Consider the following 10691-nt stretch of genomic DNA (forward strand, 5'->3'; position numbering starts at 1 on the left):
ACGATGCAGGATAACTCGGTTAGTTCCGTTGGAGGGATGTCATATTATGTAGTGAATTGTGGTCAATGATTTTAACATGGAATTTTAAAATCGATGTGCGATTCATTTTATTACTTTCTACTGCATTGGACTCAGGAATAAAAGCCATTTTCTTAAGTAATTCGAATCGTAGTGAATGCACCTACATCACGCAACGCTACGAAGAATTTCTATTTTCTTCTCTTGCCGAAGCTTACAATGTGCATTGCATTCTAAATAAAAAAAAGTGCAGTGTACATGGAAATGCAATAAAATCCGTATTCAAATGGCAGAATGCTGCAGCACATTTCTACCCTTTTGTACAACTTCAATGGAAGTAGCGAAACACAAAGTAGGTACATACATACACAAGGGTAGATAAATCTTATTTATTCATTATCATGCACATTTCACAGGTTCTGTTGGCAATATACGCGCCTACACCGCCGTTCAAGCCTTTTCGAGTAAAAGCCGAATTAAGCGTTTCGCAGCATCTTCCTTTAATGCTTTTCGTAATATTATTTTATTATTAATCATCTCCCTTGGCAAAATTAATTGGAAGTGTGTAACTAAATTATACCTAATCTCGGTAGTATATTTCTGTTTTTGATATAATTAATAAACAGCTTGGCAAAGTTAATAAACACACCTCTCGATTCTCTTTTGGCAGCCCGGTGCGGAATTGGGCACAGCCCCGAATTTGAATATTTAAATTTGCTTCTAAAGCAGATGTTTCGTAAATATTAAGCAGATTTTGGAGTCTAACCGCAAGAGTTAACACTTTAGGTTTCAATCTGGATTACTCCTGATTTATTAATGAAATAAGATCCGAGAATAAACAGTACAAGAATTAAACATTTAACCTGAGTCTTGTCACGGATGGCACTATTTATAATTTTTGTGGAACCATTTGCATGTATACCCTGTATCTAAGATGAGTATGTCTATAACATGAATCTCCGTAAATTTAATTACGTGGTTTTATTTATAAGAATTAACTAACAAATTTATAACAGTCTTAAAATTGATTAATTTATAACAGTAATTACAACTAAGCACTCAAAATTTACATCATGACAACGCATCGATGTTGAAACTGATTAAAATAGGCTACAATTTGCTTATACAGGGTGTTACATGACCACATGCAAAAAAAATTGGATGATATAGGGGATCAAGACAAACACTTTTTCCAAATAAACCGATGGTCCAACTTGTTTCGTTGGAGAGCCACACCCAAAGAAGTGGTGAAATTCGGATTTCTTCTGTAATTTTTTTCTCAGGAACCATAAGAGTTACAAAGATGAGTGGCACGTCTTTGAATAGGTTTTCGGGTATACCCTAACCGTTTTGAAATAAATTTTCAAAATTTCCCCTACTTGGAGGTGCGAAAAAAAATTCTGATTTCGACGAAATTTGGTATCTGGGGATTTTTGAAATGAAAATGATGAATCTGAAATTAGTTTTTGAAAATTCGAAAGAAGTTCCACTGCAATTCTTGGCCGGACACCAAAAATGGAGAGAATTCCACGAAATTTGTTGTGTACATACTTGATGAGTTAAGGAACAAAATTGTCGAACAGTTTTTTAAAATAAATTTTCAATCAAAAGTTATACTCATTTGAAGATTGGGCCTTCGGGTTACAAAGTGTCCCCCGCCTACTAATGAGTGATCTGGTTTCGCATGTAGTGAAATGAAAAAATCTCAAATAACAAAATACAGTGATTTAAGTCGATATTATGTTAAATGATCACAAAAAATTCGATATGTTGATCTTGGTATTCAAGTCTGCAAATTCGATTTCAAAAATTCCGTGGCTGCGGATGATGGGAAAATGCTTTTTAGGTAAAATTCTATTACAATCAGAATGAGAAAAAAATTGAAGAAGAAATCCAAATTTTACCACTTCTTTGGGGGTGGCTCCCAAACGAAACACGTTGGACCCACGGTTTATTTGGAAAAAGTGCTTGTCTTGATCCTCTCTATCACACTAGTTATTTACCTAACAAGTTCGGTAAGTTAATTTTTCCGCATGAGCACTTTGTTTGCAGCACGACCGTAGGGAGTGCTGCATTTAGTGCGAATGCGGGAAAATTCTTTCCGAAAGAGTTAGGTCCAATATTTTTTGTAACGAATTGCGTAAAAAAGGTCAAAATTAATAAAGTTTTGTAAATTAGTTTTTTTTAATCATGAGTTGGTAACACAATAATATGTTTGGTTGGTAACATAGTTTTGTAACTACCCACTTTTCATCGCACTGGTCACATTTAAAACTTTCAGATCTTTGGTTAATACATATTTTGCCTTTGCAATGAGTGCTACTACTGGTCACGGAATTGCATCGTTTGCACTGCATATCCTTGGAAGTCTTCAGTGTTAACAAATATGCTTTGAAAAGAGTGCTTTTATTGGTCGCGTAAGTGTACTGATCGTATTTAATATTCCCAGAAGACGTGTGAACAAATGTGATCTCAAATTTGATTTATCTTGAGTTGCGTAAATACACTCGTTACATTTATAATCCTTGGAAGCTTTGTGTGTGTTAATATGTGCTTTCTTAAGCTGCATATGCCAATAGTTGCGGAATATCACTGGTCACATTTTAAGACGTTTTAACAATAAATTTTACTTTTTCTTGAGTTCCACTTCTGAAAAATAATTTGATTGCGTTATAAGTTCTTGTTTATATATTTACGTAAAACTTAGTGTACGTCTGTTTCCGATTAATCGCACTAAATACCCTCAACCAACGGTTTAATTGATTTTACAGCAGATGACAGTTAACCATGACATGACGTTCGTTGACTTCAATAAGTACTACCAACCGAAGAACGCGCATAACCCCTTCTCTCCAGCGGAAACTAAAAAACACCGCGATGCGGGAAAGTCGTTTTCCCGTGCATCGAGGATGCTTGGAAACATTATCTTTCCATTCAATGAGTACAAAAAATATTTTTAAGTTTCTGAAATGGGCGTTAGGGGGCGTAACTGCAATCTGGAATCTAAAAAAGTTCTGTGAATTCCGCTATATTAACCTAACAAAAAAATGCCCGGTCTTTGAAGTCGACGATAATCTGAACCTTTTTTGTTTGACAATCATTGCTGTATCTCTAAAATTGAAGTGGTGGGGGGGTATTCAAAGGTTTCCGTAAAGAACACTCTGTATCTTCGAAACGGCTGAGCCGATTTTAACAAACTCGGGTTAATTTTGAAAGAGTTATTCTTCGGTTACAAATATAATATTTTGTTGCACGGGCGGTCCCAACGGCGGTAATCACCGGCAAGGGCAGGGGGAGCGGTGAGGCGATGGAGTAAGGACGGGCGTGTGGCATTCTTGAGGTGGTAGTTGTAGGTGAAAGGTGTCGTGAATTTAACTTGTTAGCGTTCTTTAATAAATCGATTATCTTTGGCGTAATTAATTATTTTAACAATTTGTAGTTTTGTTAGTTTCACATATCGCCGCTTGAGGGATTTTTCGACAATCTGACAGAGATGGATAATTTTCTCAAAAAAATTAAATGCGTTGGTTTGATTTTTTTTCATGAAAAAGTAGCTAACTGATGCCTAAACAAGCTCGCGATAACCGAATCTGCTATAGACCCCACCTTATGCTAAAGGTGTGTAAAATTTAAATAACAACGACTTATTTGTAAATTAAAAATAAATTATTACTCCTTGGAGAGTGATTCGACATACACCACTGGAATTAGGCAAATGATAATCTATTATTACCAACCTTTAAAATTTTTTGTTTTGCGGGATATTCAAACTGTCATCAGTTCTAATGAATCACCCGGTATAAATAACTATTTTGAGCTCTACAAGGTACCGTTGAGAGATTTTCAATACAAAGTTTCGTTTCATCAACTTTATTTTTATTTTTATATAGCCCGTAAAAAAACGAATACAACGATATATGGCACAAAAAAAACCTGTTGGTTTCAACAAGATGGTGCACAACGCACTGATAGTCTGGGAATATCTCTCTGATAAACTTTTCCCTAATTTGATAATCATCGTATATTCTATGGTTTCGAAGATCTCCATGATAGACATAGATTGGACACAGTAATTATTCTTTGCGCTTTGTAATATTTTGATTTAATCCAAAAGAGTTAAATGCGTTACGTTTTCATTTGATATAATAATGATATGATATAACTTTCGTTGTTAACACGCCGATATTTTGGAAGCAGTTGCTGTTCCGATGGAAGATTGCTATGAAAAGGATGTAAGATAACACAGCTTTCGTCGTTCTACTTTCCTATAAGTAGTTGGAAGCCCGAGTGTTTACCTGTATGAGCATGTGTGACGTCACACCATCCGGGTCAAGATAAACTGAATTGCGATTGCGTTTATATCGTATGTGCGCGATTCATTTTTTTAAATTATAACCTATAACGTTTGGATCATAAATAAGGCAGACGATGTATTTATTCCCTGCATTTAACAGTATTTATTGATTTAAGGTCCACTCAAACCGACGCGGGAATGCGGGAACAGGAGCGGGACGGATTCGGGATATATTTGTACAGCTGGATATGGAATCACGCATACCGGTGCGGCGGTTCGCCCGCATATCTCGCTGTATATCCCGCATCCGTCCCGTTTACGTTCCCGTTCTCGCATTCCCGCGCCTGTTTGAGTGGAACTTTAAAGGTACAATTCAGGTAACGTATCGATTTTTATCTCGATGTGATATTTAAATTTGCCGTCTTATCTGAGCATAACGGTTTCTATTTTTTTTTGTTATAAATCTACCCAAATTAATCCACGGGAACTGTAAGAGATAGGTAGATAGTTTAAATTTGGCAAAGTTGCGTATTTTGATGCTTAGTAAAATGCAGTTTTGAAACTAAAAAATTTCGAGTACTTTCGGAGATATTCGGAAAAAATCGAAATTTTGCAAAATCCTTTTTATTCTTTACTGAAGTTATTTAAAAAAATATTTCAGAATAAATGACATATTATTATGGACACTTTTTTCCCTCTACAAGATGCTACTTTTAAATTTTAAGTTTGACGTTTCGTCTCCAGTCTACCATCCTCAACATTGTTTTTCTTATGGAAGTCATTTTAACTTTTTTTCATGTGACAGAAAATTTTTGTCTGATTTCAAAAATGTAAACATCACTTTCTTTTAATAAGAAATAGCGCTATTAGTTCGTACAAGCGCAAGAAAGTACGTACGTCCACTACCCAAGACAAAGTTTTGTAGGTAAAAAAGAAGATAACAATATTAAAAAAATTGTGATGTTTACATTTTTGAAATCAGAAAACAATTCTCTATTAAATGAAGTAAAAATTATTTCCATAAGAAAAAACAAAGTTGATGATGGTTAATCGGAGACGAAACGTCGGATTTAAAATTTAAAACTAGCTTCTTGTAGAGGGAAACAAGTGGTCAGGTCATAATAATATTATTTATTTTGAAAAACCGTTTTAAATAACTTCAGTAAAACATAAAAACAATTTTGTAAAATTTCGTTTTTCCGGATATCTCCGAGAGTAGTCTACATTTTTCCAGTTTCAAAAATGCATTTTGCGAAGTTTAAACTACCTACCTATCTCTACAGTTTTCGAGATCCCCCTGGTGGCCCTCGAATTTGAATCAGCCTGTATAGGCAAAGCAAAAATGGCAAGTGTTACACAACGAGTTAATAACCTAAGGAGACAGCAAACCAACGAAACAGTAAGTAAAATCAGCACCATTGGCGTAACCAACGTGGAGGATAATATTATCAACCTTATACATCGTGAAAAATCACAACGGCGCAATCATAAACGAGGGTGAGAAGAAAGTTATGATCTCGACGAAAGTTGGTACTTATTTAGTGGTGTTCTAACACAAAAACTGTAATTAGTTATTCATTCCGCAATACTTTGTACTAATTTTTTCGTTTATTTTTACAGAATAAGGTATCTATATCTGCCCAGACCGCGTAGTATCCGTTAAAAAATCTTTATGAAAGTAAAATAGTTTTACAAAGAAATAATAATAATAATAATAATAATCTCCACCAAAAACCCAAGCAACCACACAAAAACAACCTCAAGAACAAAGAAACACCATAAATACAAGTAACGCAACATGCACTACAAAGACAGGTCCACCCAATAAAGTTACACGTCCTAGCACAGTTAAAAAACACAAAACTCCTTCTTCACAGAAACACGCGACATTATCACAACCCACTCGTATTCAACCCAAACGCAAAGCCAAAGAAACACTTACACAATAAACTCTATTTAATAAAAGTACAGGAATTATTATAATGATATTTTTGTTATGTTTTCTTCTTTCCTGATAGCGTTGACTATTGTGGCCATTAATAGCTATGTTGGTAAGTATGAATTACATACTATCCCTAGATTTCCATTGTGAGTGTGCGAATATTTATTTTATTTTTTATTTTTTATTTTTCTTTAGAACCCTACATAACTTCACCAGACACAGACACAGACACTAATCGTTACTTGATTTTAATCCGTGCGATTAGTTAACCAGGCTAGACCAGAGTTCTCACAAGAAACACCGACAATAATAATAATAATTTATAAAATTAAATTTTATTATTTTTAAATAAGTGTACTTTAAATGAATTTTTGAATTGATTGGAATTCGGCAAATAAAAGATTTCATTGAAATGTTTATATGTTGCTAGGGTGCCAAATATTATATTAAGTAGAACCCTGTGTCAATAGTCAGTATAATATGATGAATTTCATCTTCAAAACATATTAGCACAAGATCTTAGAAATTTTACGATACGACTTTTGCACTGAGGTTATAAGCAGCATTGTAGAAAACTTATTGCACAAACTTATTTGATTTTATGGCATTGAAAGGGCATTTCTAAGTGATTGATATATTCGCGAGTGTAAAACTTGTTTCAAACGACCAATAAACCGGGTGCGGTCAATTACGATTGAGCGTGATGGTCATTAATACATTGGGAATGGTCAGATACATTTATTATCTTTGATTGAAGCGCTAATACAGCGAAAAAAAGTAACGTGAGACGGGTACGTATGTGATATAAGAATTTTTTTATAGGATTAATGAAAGCCTAATCAAAAGTTAATGTGTGATTGTTAAAAATGCTATAAAAGTTTTTGAGTAGGTATTTTCCTTATAGAATTTTGCTTTGGGAGTACCCTGTCGTTAAGGTCACTACTTAAGACTCAGAAGATACATTAAATTTCATTTTATTGTAGATAAAATAATATCATATCATTTTCACTCCATGATACAAATGTTGGCGGAAGATGTAAAAATTATCCATGCACTATAGTTTATTAGTGAAAGCAAGGGGGCGTGCAATTAAAAACTAGGAAAACGATTGTGTGCTTGCACATAGCGCAGCCATGCATGATAGTAACGTCACTTCGTTTCTTCGTTGATTGGTTAGGAGAATTGAATTATTAATTCGGTGGCGTTCTTTTGATAAATACGAAAACTGGTTAAATACACAGCGGAGATGCAAAACGTAGGCCCGTTTTAGCCAAAGGCGCTAATAACGGAGTCCACCGTGAACACTAACCTCTGAAGCTCATGTATTGAAAAAATCGCACAACAAAGCATACAAATGACCAAATCAACCTGCGATATACGCATTTTTGGAGTGGCGTTCCTTACACGTGCGCGATGATGGTATCGAGCTCGTTGATAATAAAATTAGGCGTACAACCTAAAAAAAACTTCAATGGTATACTAAACTCTCGCCGGTCTCTTCGTGGATTACATAAGAAATACGTGTATGGAATAAAGGTGTCGAATTTCTGTTCTTTAAAACGAGTAAACATCATGCAAAATATTGTTAGATAGTGGTCCCAATGGTTTGCTATACATCGAGTTCCAGACACTTCAACAACTATTAACCGAGTAATAGTGCAAGCTGTATAGGATTTAAAGCTATATTTTAGACAAATAAGATAATTTCCTCTGGGAAACCTTAAATTGCAATTATGTTGATTTAGAATTGCAGATAGTACAATAATGGGGGCGAAAACTGTGATATATAACCTTAAAGGTAGGTGTATACTGCTATTGTTCCAATTTTTTTTGGGGAATCGAGGCGCATTTATCACGATTATCAAGATCCGTGAGAATATTACACATGCTGAACTGGTGCGTAAACGCTTCGAAATTCGGCTAGGTCTAGAGTAACAACTTGTGACGCTATACCATAAGATTGTGTTGTATTTCATTCAAATTTATTGGCATTACTAGAAACATTTCTGTGAAATTTTGTCTTGCCTGTCGCGGTTAATCTGAGAACTTGTTACTTTTTTAATTCCGACTAGTTCTCCATTTCAGTGCTCATCTAAATGTTAATGTATATTTAAAATGAAACTGCTCGATGTAAAAAATTACCGCACTGCGAATTGTATTTAAATTGATTACATAGGTAATGTCATATAACACAATGAAACTTTACATATTGAATGAGAGCCTTTTTATAGCATAATTTCTATGTAAATGAAGGTATATTGTTTTAATTACATGGCGATAATATATTCCAACGAAGTAATTACAGGAGTTATGTGTAAATAATCAACTGAGGTGTTTTGTAATGGCAAATGTACACAACGTTTCAAGCAGAAATCCTATTACAGAAGACTGCTACTACAACTTACCAACAAAAGGGAATTGGAATTAATCGTATTTTAAGGTGTTGCGACCAGAAGTCGAGTTCCCAAAATGTTTACATGTAGAACAAGTCACGTTGGTTGACTATAACTATTAACTAATATTTGAAACGTGAGAACAGAACCACAAGATACAAGATATATCGTCAAGTCCTCTATAAAGTGTGCTACATTCGAATTAGCTTGTTTGCCAACTTTAAGTTGTAAAGCACTAAGATCGGGACGGAGATTGTAGCACATGTTATTTATTCTGTGAGTAGCACTGTAACTTGTACAATAATTCCGTAAAGGTTGGTAGCATCATCGTAATGTCACGTTAGACGTAATATTCACATGAAGTCAAGTTGTTTTACAACGGTTGGAATCTTTCACGGACTGCCGCATCAAACCGTTTCGTTATAAATTCAAGAGTATTGGCACCGATTTTCTTCCCCATTTTGGCATTGCCTCTTGTTCATAGAACATTCGTAAGGGTTAGTACCATTTGTAGTATTGGAGGTACATTTTACTATTCTTAGTTGTTTTTTTAGTATAGCTTTTAACTATTTAACGTTAAATGTGACATTTTGCATTTCTTGACCTGAGTAAATAAATATTGATATTGACATATTAATTCTGTTTTCATCCGGACATGAGAGAAATCCGAATCTTTCCAACAGTTCAATCATAACATCCACGTACGTAATTTAATTTTAAACTTTTTTCAATCTGTAACTCGAGGCGGATTGAAGCCTTCTATTTCGTTTAATTTAAAGTATACTAATTAGTACCGAAATTGTTTTACAATTTCATTGACTTATTTTAATGTATACTTTGTTTCACTGGTGCTGAACCTGACGTCATAAATGTGATTCTCTCTTCATTACATTTAAATCGATTGAGACAAAAAAATTACGTCATTAACGTAAGTCGTGACAAATAAACCAATTGATCTGTCATAATATCAATCCGTCAAATGATTTTCGTTATAGACAGATTTCCAGTGTTAAACGCCTTTTCATTAGGTAGTTTGTATTAAAAGTGAAGTAAATATCATCAAAGTTAAAAACGCTTAGGCAAGTCGACAGTGCAGCAACGCCGTTAATAGACAAGTATTTTAAAAATTTTACCGCATAATGGTTCGATTCGCTCATATCATGAATTTAGGTCATTCCCGTTACCATTAGGTAAATATGACGAACCGATACACAGAATGAAGATGTTTCCCAGAACACTTAGGTATTGAATTGATTTTATAGGTGAGAATGTTACACTCCGTTCCTTACACAGTAATCTTCAACGACTTGATGGCGTAGAAATATCTGCTACCTCTTTGTCCCGCAGTTTGAAGAAACTGAAATTCACGTGGCAGAGATGCACCGTTTCCAATAGATTATTTTTAATGGAACAGCCCTATGCAGTTCAAAGAAGACTACAATTTTTGAGAGACTTTAAACACAACGAAACTTCACTCTTTCCATTACGACCTGTGGTTTTAGACGAAACCTGGATATACAGTAAAGGGTCTTTTAGAAGAAGCTGGCAAGATGGTACTCTCAAAACAGTTAGAAAAAGAAGTGGTGAAGGGGTCCGGTATATACCTAATACTCCATGCAGGATCAGAAGATGGATTTGTGGTGTAGTGTCGTTTTTTCTTTTGTACATACGATTTGAATATGAACATTTGAGAGTTTTTTCAGGAATAAATATCATCACTGTTTTCTCTCACAATTGCGTTTTTTTTTTAAATAAATCGGATCAGAAGATATTCAAGATCCTTATGCGAATATCTCGACTGTGTGGCAAAAGAGCAGAAACTGTATGTATGCGTTGTTATTTCAATGAGCCAGTGGTATAATGACTACGCTTTATCTCAAATTTGTAAGATGTATAAATGCGAAAGGCTTACCGATAAACCATGGCCTATTCTACTTCTGCAAATGGCTAGTTAAGGGTCATTAAAATACGCGCAACTTAACGCGTATTCTTCACATTGGTAGCATACTTAATTTCACATCAACATTATGTAAACAAAATATTA

Source organism: Photinus pyralis, unplaced genomic scaffold, assembly GCF_008802855.1.
Source record: "Photinus pyralis isolate 1611_PpyrPB1 unplaced genomic scaffold, Ppyr1.3 Ppyr1.4_LG5, whole genome shotgun sequence".
Lineage (NCBI taxonomy): Eukaryota > Metazoa > Arthropoda > Insecta > Coleoptera > Lampyridae > Photinus > Photinus pyralis.